Source organism: Malurus melanocephalus, unplaced genomic scaffold, assembly GCF_030028575.1.
Source record: "Malurus melanocephalus ecotype Western Australia unplaced genomic scaffold, MMel_1.1 scaffold_363, whole genome shotgun sequence".
Classification (NCBI taxonomy): domain Eukaryota; kingdom Metazoa; phylum Chordata; class Aves; order Passeriformes; family Maluridae; genus Malurus; species Malurus melanocephalus.
Window position 1 is genome coordinate 72,069 of NW_026623595.1, and position 10,347 is coordinate 82,415.

Consider the following 10,347-nt stretch of genomic DNA (forward strand, 5'->3'; position numbering starts at 1 on the left):
AGGAAGTTTCCTGTCTGAGGGCTGGCTTGTCACACCTAGCAACAAAAAGGTGGAAGTAYAAATAAGCATCCACCTTTTGCAAACAGAATCATATAAATGGAGGGAAATSCCTCAAACCAGTGAAAGCAGGTCTCTGTTGTCCATAACTCTTAATTCCCTTCTGTAATCTGATTTCAGTTCCAGGGTTACTATTTTTGTACTGATCTGTCTTTCAAAGCTCAAGATAACCCAGAAAGGCTAARCAATGCTGCTATTTAACTTTTTGGAAGCTTACACTTGTCTATAATGTTTTCAAAATTAACAGAACTCTTATATCTTCATCATTGGCATTAGGTGTGAGATCAAGCCAYAGCATTGTCAAAACAGATGGGACTAATTTGTTTTACTAATGTTAAGAGGACTTTGAGGAACAGTAGATAGACTTCAGACATTCTTATCCTCATTCAAAATTACATCACACTTCAGACTGAGAYCAGGGAATGATATGTTGGGCTCACATGGTATGAAAACACAGCAATGAAAAGACAAGTGACACCTGATGGCAGATTTGCTCATGAGACACAACACCAAAGAATGGCATTTTTACAGTCATAGGGTGCATTTGGAGAGCTTAAACMAACACCTGCCACGAGATGTAGTGCCTGAGTAGATGCACTGCTGAGGCCTCTTTCTGCATTGTTTTAGGAGGCCTAGTCCATAATTACCACGATCTCTGTCTCTGCCATCGCTAATGCCAAGATTCACAGAAATTCTTCAGAGAACAGTGTGGGCTAGGGGCTGTTCCCAGTCAGCAGCACAGCCTTGTTTAGAGAGAAAAAGAGAGTTGAGGCCCATGGAGGTGAGCCATGCCCTGCCCGATGGCCTCGAGGTCAACTCACCCTGCACTGCTGAGGTGATGCTGCTTCTCCTCATTCTAGCACGGCCTAAAGAAAAATGCAAAATCAAGAACAAGAAGGTTCTCCAGCTCCCCTGCCCTCMAAGGGGTGAGGCTGGTGCTGAACTTGGGTGGCATCTCCTATAAATTTTCTGAGGCCTTTGCTTCTCTCTGCTCGCTCTACAGGCAATCCAGGCCTTACTTCTTTAGGAACCTCATCTGCTTCAACATCCTCAAAGCACCTGTACTTATATCAGGGACAAGGGAAGCTTTCCTTAACTGCTGTCAGATGGATAAAGCATTTGCCAAGTTTGGAACAGTGCTAGAATAACCACTGCAGAGCTGTCCAGAAACAAGGCATTTAGGAAAAGCAGGCAGCTTTTAAGGCAGATTTTCAATAATAATACAGAACATCTCCCCTGTGRGGACARGCTGAGAGAKCKGGGGCTGCTCAGCCTGKAGAAGGCTCCASGGAGGCCTCAGAGCTCCTTCCYGYGCCTAAAGGCCTACAAAAGGACTGGAGTGAGAGGACATGGYGGAATGGCTTTAAACTGGCAAGAGAGCAGTTTAGATTAATTATTAGGAAGAAATTATTTACTGTGAGGGTGGTGAGGCCCTGGCACAGGTTGCCCAGAGAAGCTGTGGCTAYTCCATCACGGGAAGTGTCCAAGGCCAGGCTGGATGGGGCTTGGAGCAGCCTGGAATAGTGGAAGGTGCTCCTGCCCATGGCAGAGGGTTGGAATGAAATGAGAGGTTGGAATTAAATGAGACTTAAGGTCCCTTCCAGCCCAAAGCATTCTGTGACTATGAGTTTAACACATGGTGTGTCCTAATTGCAATAAGGGACGGTGGTTATGAACAGCAGTTGAACTTTTTAAGCCACAGACTTGGAACAGGATGGATAACAAGAGGAAGGGAGGAAGGAAGGAAGTGCCATCAGTCCTGTGTTACTGCCAGAGACACTTGAGGCATGCACAACCTCATCCAGGATCTCAGACCTAGGATCAGCCAGCCCAAATTTGAGGGACACTGTGGGAATTTAAAGAATTTCTCTCTCAAGAAGGCACAGTRAAACAGCTTCAGGAGCATGGGGCATACTGTGAATCACCTGTCATAAGGCACGTAGGGAYATCTTTGGAATGAAGATGGCTTTTACACACTCAGCCTGATGATTGTGGAGGGCCAAGCCTGTGCTCACAGGACTGAGCCGAAGCAGGAACTCTATTAGAGCTTTTCCTCTGTGTGTGAACAATTGGGGGAAGCTCTGTCGTTTTGAGGAATTTCCGAGGACAGTAAATTACATACTCGATCACCGCTCTATTATGTTTTGAGGGAAGGCATTTGGAAATTAATATTTCKTATTAATAATTAAATGGGGAGCACATACAGCTCTGCTACTCACAGGCATGCTCAGACCTGGCTGCCACAGTGTTCTCCCTCCTGCTGAGGTGGGTTTAAGCACACACTGGGTTGGCAGCAGCCAATATTGTAAGCAGATCCTGACTTTCTCTGTGCCTCAGCTCTCTACTGCCAAATAAGGATGATATTTGTCTGTCTCTGCTTCACAGGGTGCTTAGAGAGACCCTGGGGCAGGAAAAACCCATCAGTGATTGCACTAATGATCTGATAAAGCAAGACTTGTGGAAATACCTAAAAGGCAAAAGAGATGTGGTTCCCTTTTCATCCTGAATGAAGGAATTCAGTGCTAGGAGGGGTCGATATTAGGTGACCTTTGAGGTCTTCCTGCAACAAGTATTGCTTTGTAAAATCAGCCTATGAAGATGACACAAGGGAATTTAAAGGGTTTTTTTTTTCCTGATCTGGGAAAAAAACTTCTGTTTATTCAAAAGTGGTCAATCAGAAGGTGTCTGAAGGGTGGGCTGGATATCCTGTTTTCATGGGCTCATCCTGGTCTGAAGCTGAGCACCCACACAGCCACTCACTGCCCACTGTTAGAGGGATGGAGGAGAGAACAGGATGAGAAAAAGGACAAAAATGAGTGGATAGAGATAAATAAGGGTAAGAAAGGGGAAAGAAAAAAGAAGTGATGCAAAGGCAATCCTTCACTACCTCCCACAAGCAGATGTATACCTTGAAAATGTCCAAGCAAGGGCCACTTTGGAAGACAGCCCTTACTCCAATCATTCATTTTTTTTTTTCATTGCTGAACATGATGTTATATGGTTTGAAACATCCTTTTTGTGAATTCAAATCATCTTTCCCAGCTGAAATCCCTCCCAGTTCTCATCCTACTCACTAGGTCCCACTCTGGTCAGTGGGAAAAAGGGAAARCCTYGATGCTCTGCAAKCACTGCTCAGCAACAGCCAAAACATTGATATGGTATCAACACTCTTTCAGCCACAAATTTAAACCACGGCACTGTATGAAGAAAGTTAATTCAATCCCAGCCAGACCCAGCACACCMATCTTGTTTGGATTGATCAGATGAGAATCATGATGGAGGGGAAGGGCTTTGGGGCAGAATTCATTGCAGGCTTCCCGAGGAATAAACTGAAGTTTGTAGAAAAGATAAAAACTGTGCACAGAGATGGTGGATTAAGGCTACAAAATCCATTCATGTCATGTCATAGGATGGGTGTCAGAGTGAAACCTCTTCTAGGCCACCATCAGCAGCAGATAAACCTTTGGAATAGCCTGCAAATGTAGTCAAAACCTTCTTAACAAAGTCCAGTGGTGCAGCCTTGTAATATGCAAATACAGCATTGTAATTACTAGACAACCTGCTACAGTGAATTATCTGCTCTAAGGGAGCTGATATTTTCTGAAAAAACCCCAACCAAACAAATGTAGAATTGATCACTTGCCCATCAGAGAGAAACAAGCCATTGCAAATCTTCTTTTGTTTTCTCTTTCCCATTTTTCCTGTTCCTGCACACCTACCTTGTGCATTCCACCATCTCATCCACATTCCTAATATAGCCTGCCAAGGGCCACTATCACAGCCCCACAGTTCCTGCCCTCACCCAGTGCTGGCTCAGWGCTCTCAGGATGCTGCCCAGCACAGATAAGGGGGATGAGCTGCTGCTCGTTGCCAGCACGGCAGGTGCTGGATCAGATTAATCCATGGGCGGTAACTGCCCCCAGGCAGGATCATTTGAGAAGTAAACTCTGTATAATCATGCAATTATGGTGGATCTGCTCATGAATGGCAATTGAACCCTCTTGGAGATCACGATCCTGATCTGTTTAATGAAAAACTGGAAATGGTTTTCTGCAAGGAGTTTGGTTTTATTGTAGATTCATYCCATTTGATCTTAAAAAGCCGTAASTCTTGCACMTGGCTGAGATTAATTCCAGCAGCAAACCATTTCAGTTTCAAGTGCAATACAACCCCAAAATAATTATGTCCACATGGATGACGCAATTCACATCCATGCTTGTCTGCTGTCTTCTAGCAAATTGTGAATCACAGCCYTGAGCGATGGCAGCAGCAGGTAGATTTCTTAGTCAAGATGAATGGGTTAAAAAAAGGAACTCTAGTAAAGGCTGCACTGGTCTTTTGTGTTATAACAATGAGAGGAAGCTCTGCCTAGTTTGAGGAATTTCCCACGTCTGCAATTCAGATGTTGGAGAGCTGCTTTATTAAGCCTGCCTAAGAGGTGTTAAAAAAATAAAAATAACCAAGAAGATCAGGACAAAGATATCTTCCCAGTGCCTACGCATGTTCTCTTTGTTTGTTTTTTAAACCTGGATCACCGGAGGCAAACTCAGACGAATCTAGGGAAGTTAAATAGTGACAGATGCCAAATAGTCACACCAGGTCCCTGCTGAACGGGCTGACCCATCACTGAGTTCAGTCCAGTGTCACTGCTACACAGGTGCTAAAGATTTGCCCCAAATTTCCCTGAATATCACTTCATTCTGCAATGTTGCCAGGCATCACTGGACAGGTTAAGTGACAGAAATAGRTGAGAAATTTTCTGGGTGAGTGCAAAATTTATGGGTTGCAAAATACCATTTTCATCGTGCAACAGTAAGTGATGGAAGCAGAAGAAATGAGCCTTAGGCTTTCAAATTCACAGCAACCTTTGTCTTGCTATTCCCTTGCCTGTCACAAGTTCATTGCCTCCTAAAACTGTCACTGACAGTGTGAGTTACAGCATTCAAATAATGACACCTTTTCTCGCCCAAATCCAAAAGCTCCTTGTGCACGTAGTTCACCATCGCTTTCCCATAATGGGAGAGAGAAAAAGGTTGTACAAGGTCACAACTTTTTTTTTTCTGTATTATGATCATTTAAACAAAGTGGATACTGCTACACCAGGGATGTTTGGAAATGGGGCRGAATTTTTGGGGAAATAGACATCAAGAGGTGAAAGCATCAGAAATCCTCCCTGTACCCCCCTCGACACTGAGCACTGGCAGCAGCATTCCAGCACTTCAACACACTACCACAAAAGTGGCTTTCACTTAAAGAGCTGAAAACACAGATAGAAAAGAATGGAAACAAGATAAATGTGATGCAGTACACAGCAGTTTCTCAGGCTGTGGCCGTGGGTGTCCCTCTCCCCTGTCAGCAAGTTTCACCTAACATGAAACTGAAGGGAGATTGCTCTTAAAAGAAACAAACCCACCGTCCTATACTGCTAATAAAAATACAGAGCCTGCATCTGCATTACAAATTCCAGCCACTGTAAGCAGAAAACGATGCGGAAAAAAATTCTAAATGCTACTGCAATTGACTTTTTCTCTCTGAAACTCTGCAGCACGATTTAGGAGGTAATAAATGCAATCAGGATTAGCACGACATTTCCGTGCATGTCCCGCTTCACCTCTGCAGMCTCGAGCTTAAACTAAAGCAATCATAGCCTCTATTCGCATTCACTAGCCAAATGAACAGACAGCAGTACTTTGTCAGAAGCTTGAACGACTTAATTCATACCCTGAACAGCCAAAAGCATCCTACAGAAAACTGCCAGCTAATCACCCCAGAATGAAACACGCGCCGATCGCAGTTCCCCTGGGCAGAAACCCGCAGCGGGTTTACTTGTGAGGCAAAGCTTGCASCACACTGCCAGAATCTGGCCCCAAAAATTCCTTAATTCCGCAAAGTGTTAAAGCAATGCCACATTTCAYAGCATCCATACCTGTAGGACAACAAGTGCTGGTCCTGTCCAGTCTTTTCCAAACTTGTCCTCTTGTGCTGGGATGGAAACTTCTCATCCAAGTGTCACCTCCTGCCTCAGCCTCTGCCCTTTGTTTTCCCAGGATCTCGACACACCTGCTTTTCCGCGTGTGCTGTTGCTTGTTGGGCGCTTTTTTTTTTTTTTTTTTTTTTTTTTTTTTTTTTTTTTTTTTTTTTTTTTTTTTCGGAACAAATTAAAGAATGAGCCCGTGAGCAATTCTCAGTGAGCAAAAGCACCTTTTGGCTTGTGGTGATTTAATCAAGCAAACCCCGTGACCTCCCTTTCCTGCGATCAGTGGGAACTGATCCCTTCTCCACCAGCGCAGGGTGGAGTTGCAGCTAAAAAGCACARGCTTGAAAGCTGGAAGGGCAGGACAGATCTTCCTCCTCCGTTTGTTGTGTCAGAGAACATGGTGATTCCTGCTGCTCCGAAACACGGAGGTGACCTCTGGCCAGGAAGGAACCTGGAAACATTTTCTAAGCGATTTCCTGCTGTTGGGGGGAAAGTGGATGTAAGGGACGCTTGGGCGGGGGTGCTAACAGAGCTGCTGGGGAGCGTGATTTCAAGGTGAGCAGAACACATTTTTAGTCATCAGGGGTTTGGAAGTAAAATAAATTACTTTTTGTGTTTGGTTTTGTTGTTTTTTTTTTTTTTTTTTTTTTTTTTTTTTTTTTTTTTTTTTTTTTTTTTTTTTTTTTTTTTTTTTTTTTAACCTGGAGTATACTGTTCTGAGAGTCTCAGTTGTCACTACACTGAATCGTCTGGAGCCTAAAGGTGCTCCTCAGACTTTCAGCTACGGTGCCTTTCATGCCAACAGGTGCTGAGATACTCAGCAAACTAATATTGGAAAGCCATTCCATGTGGAGTTTGTGTTCAGCAACAACCYAGCAATGCAGCTGTGCAGCAAGGATTCCTTGTCAAGGTGCAGAAGAAATCTGAGCAGACTCATGCCTCCAGAACTATTCCTGGAATAGCCTATAAACTGTGCTGTGCAGGTCCTTTTATCTCTGACTGGGGCTGCCAGAGTGGATTTTTCAAGCACTAGCCAAATGACTGCACCCTTGGAAGGTGGGGTTGGTGTCCCAAAATTCAGTCCTGGGTTTATTGGTAAATGAAGGATACTGTATTGGCCTCCACAGAAATACAGAATCACTGAATTGTTTTTGCTGTAAGATCACAGAGTCCCAACCATTAATGTTGCACTGCCAAACCCACTGCTAAACCATGTCCCTRAGCACCACATTTACACATCTTTTAAATCCCTCCAGCACTTCCATGGACAGTCTGTTCCTTGCTGTTGTCTCTYCTGGCTTTGACCATCTCTGATGTTTTTGCAAGGGAACTGCAGCACCACGGCCCAACATCAACCCATCAGATGGCCCATGGCATCCCTGGTCCAGGTGCTACCCCTGATGAGAGGAATCAGCTTCTACCTCTTGACTGTACRAGTAGCTGAGAACAGCTTGTCCCTCAGTTTTTTAGAGTCTGACTGGGGTGTGTTTGGACCATATTTCTGAGGATTTCTTGAGATGGAAAATTAAGAGGTTTTTTTTTTATTTTTATCACAATCAAGAATTAAATTAAATTAAGAATTAAAAATTAAGAGCCATGATTTCAGATTATACTGATAATAGCATCCTTCTTTCTGCACACAGCAAGAATTTATTTTAGCAACGTGATATCTCCACTGAGGATCACTTTAAAGTTACTCTACGTGATCCAGTTCATAGTGAAAAAGCAAGAAGAGACATCTGGATATTTCACTGCTGAATAAACCTCATCCACGTGCTCAGTGACATCATAAACTTTCTCTAGCAACAGAGACAGAGAGGGAGCCTGGGCAATATACCCCATCTTTATCTGTTTGTGATTAATTAGTATGATCCCTATTTCCTTATATTTAACACAATCTATGTATCTGGGACATCTCATTACCTATATCCAATAAAAGTCATGAATGCCATTGGTCACTAGAAGAAAGAYACAGCAGGTATTTTGCTTTATCAAAAGCTTGTCCTGTCATCAAGGAATATCATGACTTGCAACGCTCTAATGTGCACGTGCACAACAAAGGGATTTTTCAGTTGTTCTGGTGATTCTGGCAGACAGCAAAGAATTAACCTTTGCTCATACCRGGGAGAGCAAATCCTGACTCACTTTGCTGTAATGTGCCTAGAAGGAAGGAAGTAATGAAATGTCTCATTATACATCTGACTTGAGGAATATATTTAGAACCAACTCCAGTGCTGAAGGCTGCACGGTCCCACACCAAAARGAGTGACATGCCCTGGACTGTCTCCCTGCAGCCAGTGGTCAACTGAAACTATTTATGTTCATGAACGTCTCTGAAGATGACTTTTTTTCCTGAAGCACCAGGAATTCATTGCAGTGACAGAACAACCAATTTGGGTATTCAGAATACTTCAGTTGTACTCTGCCATTGTTCAGCTTTATGAGTTTCTTTTAGTTTGAAGTGACTTGGGTTTATAATACGGACGTTTTTAGGCTAGTTACTACACTGGTATGAATTTCATCATAGCAGGATGATTTCATAGGATGATGACTACAATAATGTATAATGTAATCATCTGCCCGAAAAGCTAAATGGATATTTAATCTTCTAGGAAAAAAAAAAACTCACAGAAAAAGCAAATGTGTGTAACTGAAGCTGAGAAATTTAATTTTAAAGCAAAGGTCCGTATTTTTAATAATCCCAGCAATCAATCATACATGTAAACCTCTGTGTGATTCACTAATACTTGGCATATCTGTATCACAGCTGGCTGCTTTCCTTCATTTTTCTTCATTATTTGGCTTAGATAGAGATATATTATTTGGCTTAGACAGAGATACATTATTTGGCTTAGACAGCTACCTGGCATCTCTAATAAAGAATCTRCTCTTTCAGCCTTTAGCCTTACTGGAACTCTTTTATTATTAAATTAAGGCTCTGAGTGCTTCAGTGGACTGTGGTTTTAACAGCATGTTTTGTCTGAGGTTATATAAAACTTCATCTGCTAAAAGCAGTTATTGACAATAGGCAACCAAGGGCCTTCGTATCTGATAGGAAATCCCAGTGCAGAGACCCAGGCCAAAGCAGGGACTTCTGGAGAGCAATGGAGAACTCTTTGAGCTCCTGTGAAATGCAGTCAAGGAAGTGGAAGACGCCTGTTACTGGTAGCCTTTGTGCTCACGCGATTGTTGGATTTCCCTAGCAGAATACATGCGGTAATTCCTCCAGGGATTTCTGAGTCCCTTCCCACAAAGCCCAACCCACCCATCCCTTTCTGAAACTTCAAGCAGCTTCCTCTGGGTTAGCTGGGCTCTGTTTTAAATGGATGGGTGCAGGCAATGGCCTATTTTCCCATCGTTTCATCTGACAATGGACAATGGAGGAAATGCTTTTTTAGTGGTGCACTACCAAGCAGAAGGGATCATCACCCAAGAGGCTTGGGTGTGGAGAGCTCTGCAAAGCTGTATCCTACAATACATGGGGCTTGAAGGCTCCATACAATGCAGTACGCTGTGGAGTCTCCACTTATTATTAAYAATATCTTTGCATAAAAGTAACTAACAGATTTAATAGTAACAAAACAGAGAAACTCAGCAGTCAGGAGGGTACCTTTGTGTTGCAGGTGTACAGACAGAAAGCTCCAAAACAATGGGACAAGTARTAGCTGAAGATACACAGATGGAACAGGATGGGTTCACCAGGAATGGTCCTGGTCCTGACATGTCAAAGGGACAATGCTCAGGCTAGACACGATGTGTGCAAGGACAGACAGGAGCAGAACAAGATGGAAGAATGTTATCATCATCTAGGAGGTGCCACCAGTGAGATGGACAGACCCCACGGAGATGGAGGGAAGAGGCCATCTCTTGATGTTGGAAACAAGCATAACCTGCAGGATTTAGGCAAGGCTGGCATGGGAGCTCTTGAAGTGTTAAAGCTCCAGTAGAGCACAGACTCTGGCGACCTCAAACACATGAAGAGCTCAGCTGGGATTGCTTTCAGGGCCAAGACCTCTCTTTTGAAGTCTGATTTATGTGGCATGTAGTCCAGCATGGTGGGGAAGTTGATGTGCTAGACTATGATCCAAAAAAAAATGGTATTCTTGTCCTGGGGCAAAGGGTAGGAGGATGTAGGGAGAGAGTTCCAGGAGCTTTTCTTCTCATCTTGTCCCTGTGACAGGCACAAAAGTGGGGAGATGGAATCTGTGTATACTGCCTTTCCTTGTGTTCTCATGCTGCTTTCACTTAGTCCTTTATTTACTCAGAACTTGATTTATTTATAGGAGAGAGGAAGCCTTGCACAGGTGTGTGTT

At 43.5% G+C, this 10,347-nt stretch overlaps 1 protein-coding gene across 2 annotated transcripts in view; it reads right to left on the bottom strand.

Annotated features, from left to right (window-relative positions):
• The window catches only part of ADGRF5 (adhesion G protein-coupled receptor F5), a 43,037-nt gene extending 36,604 nt beyond the window's left edge, over positions 1-6,433 (bottom strand). The window contains exon 1 of one of the 2 annotated variants that reach the window (XM_057378566.1): positions 5,984-6,432. The gene's annotated coding sequence lies outside the window, so the exon portion shown is untranslated. Of the gene's footprint in view, positions 1-5,983 lie in introns of both variants that reach the window. The other variant, XM_057378568.1, reaches the window with a different exon arrangement.
• Positions 6,434-10,347: the final 3,914 nt, after the last annotated feature.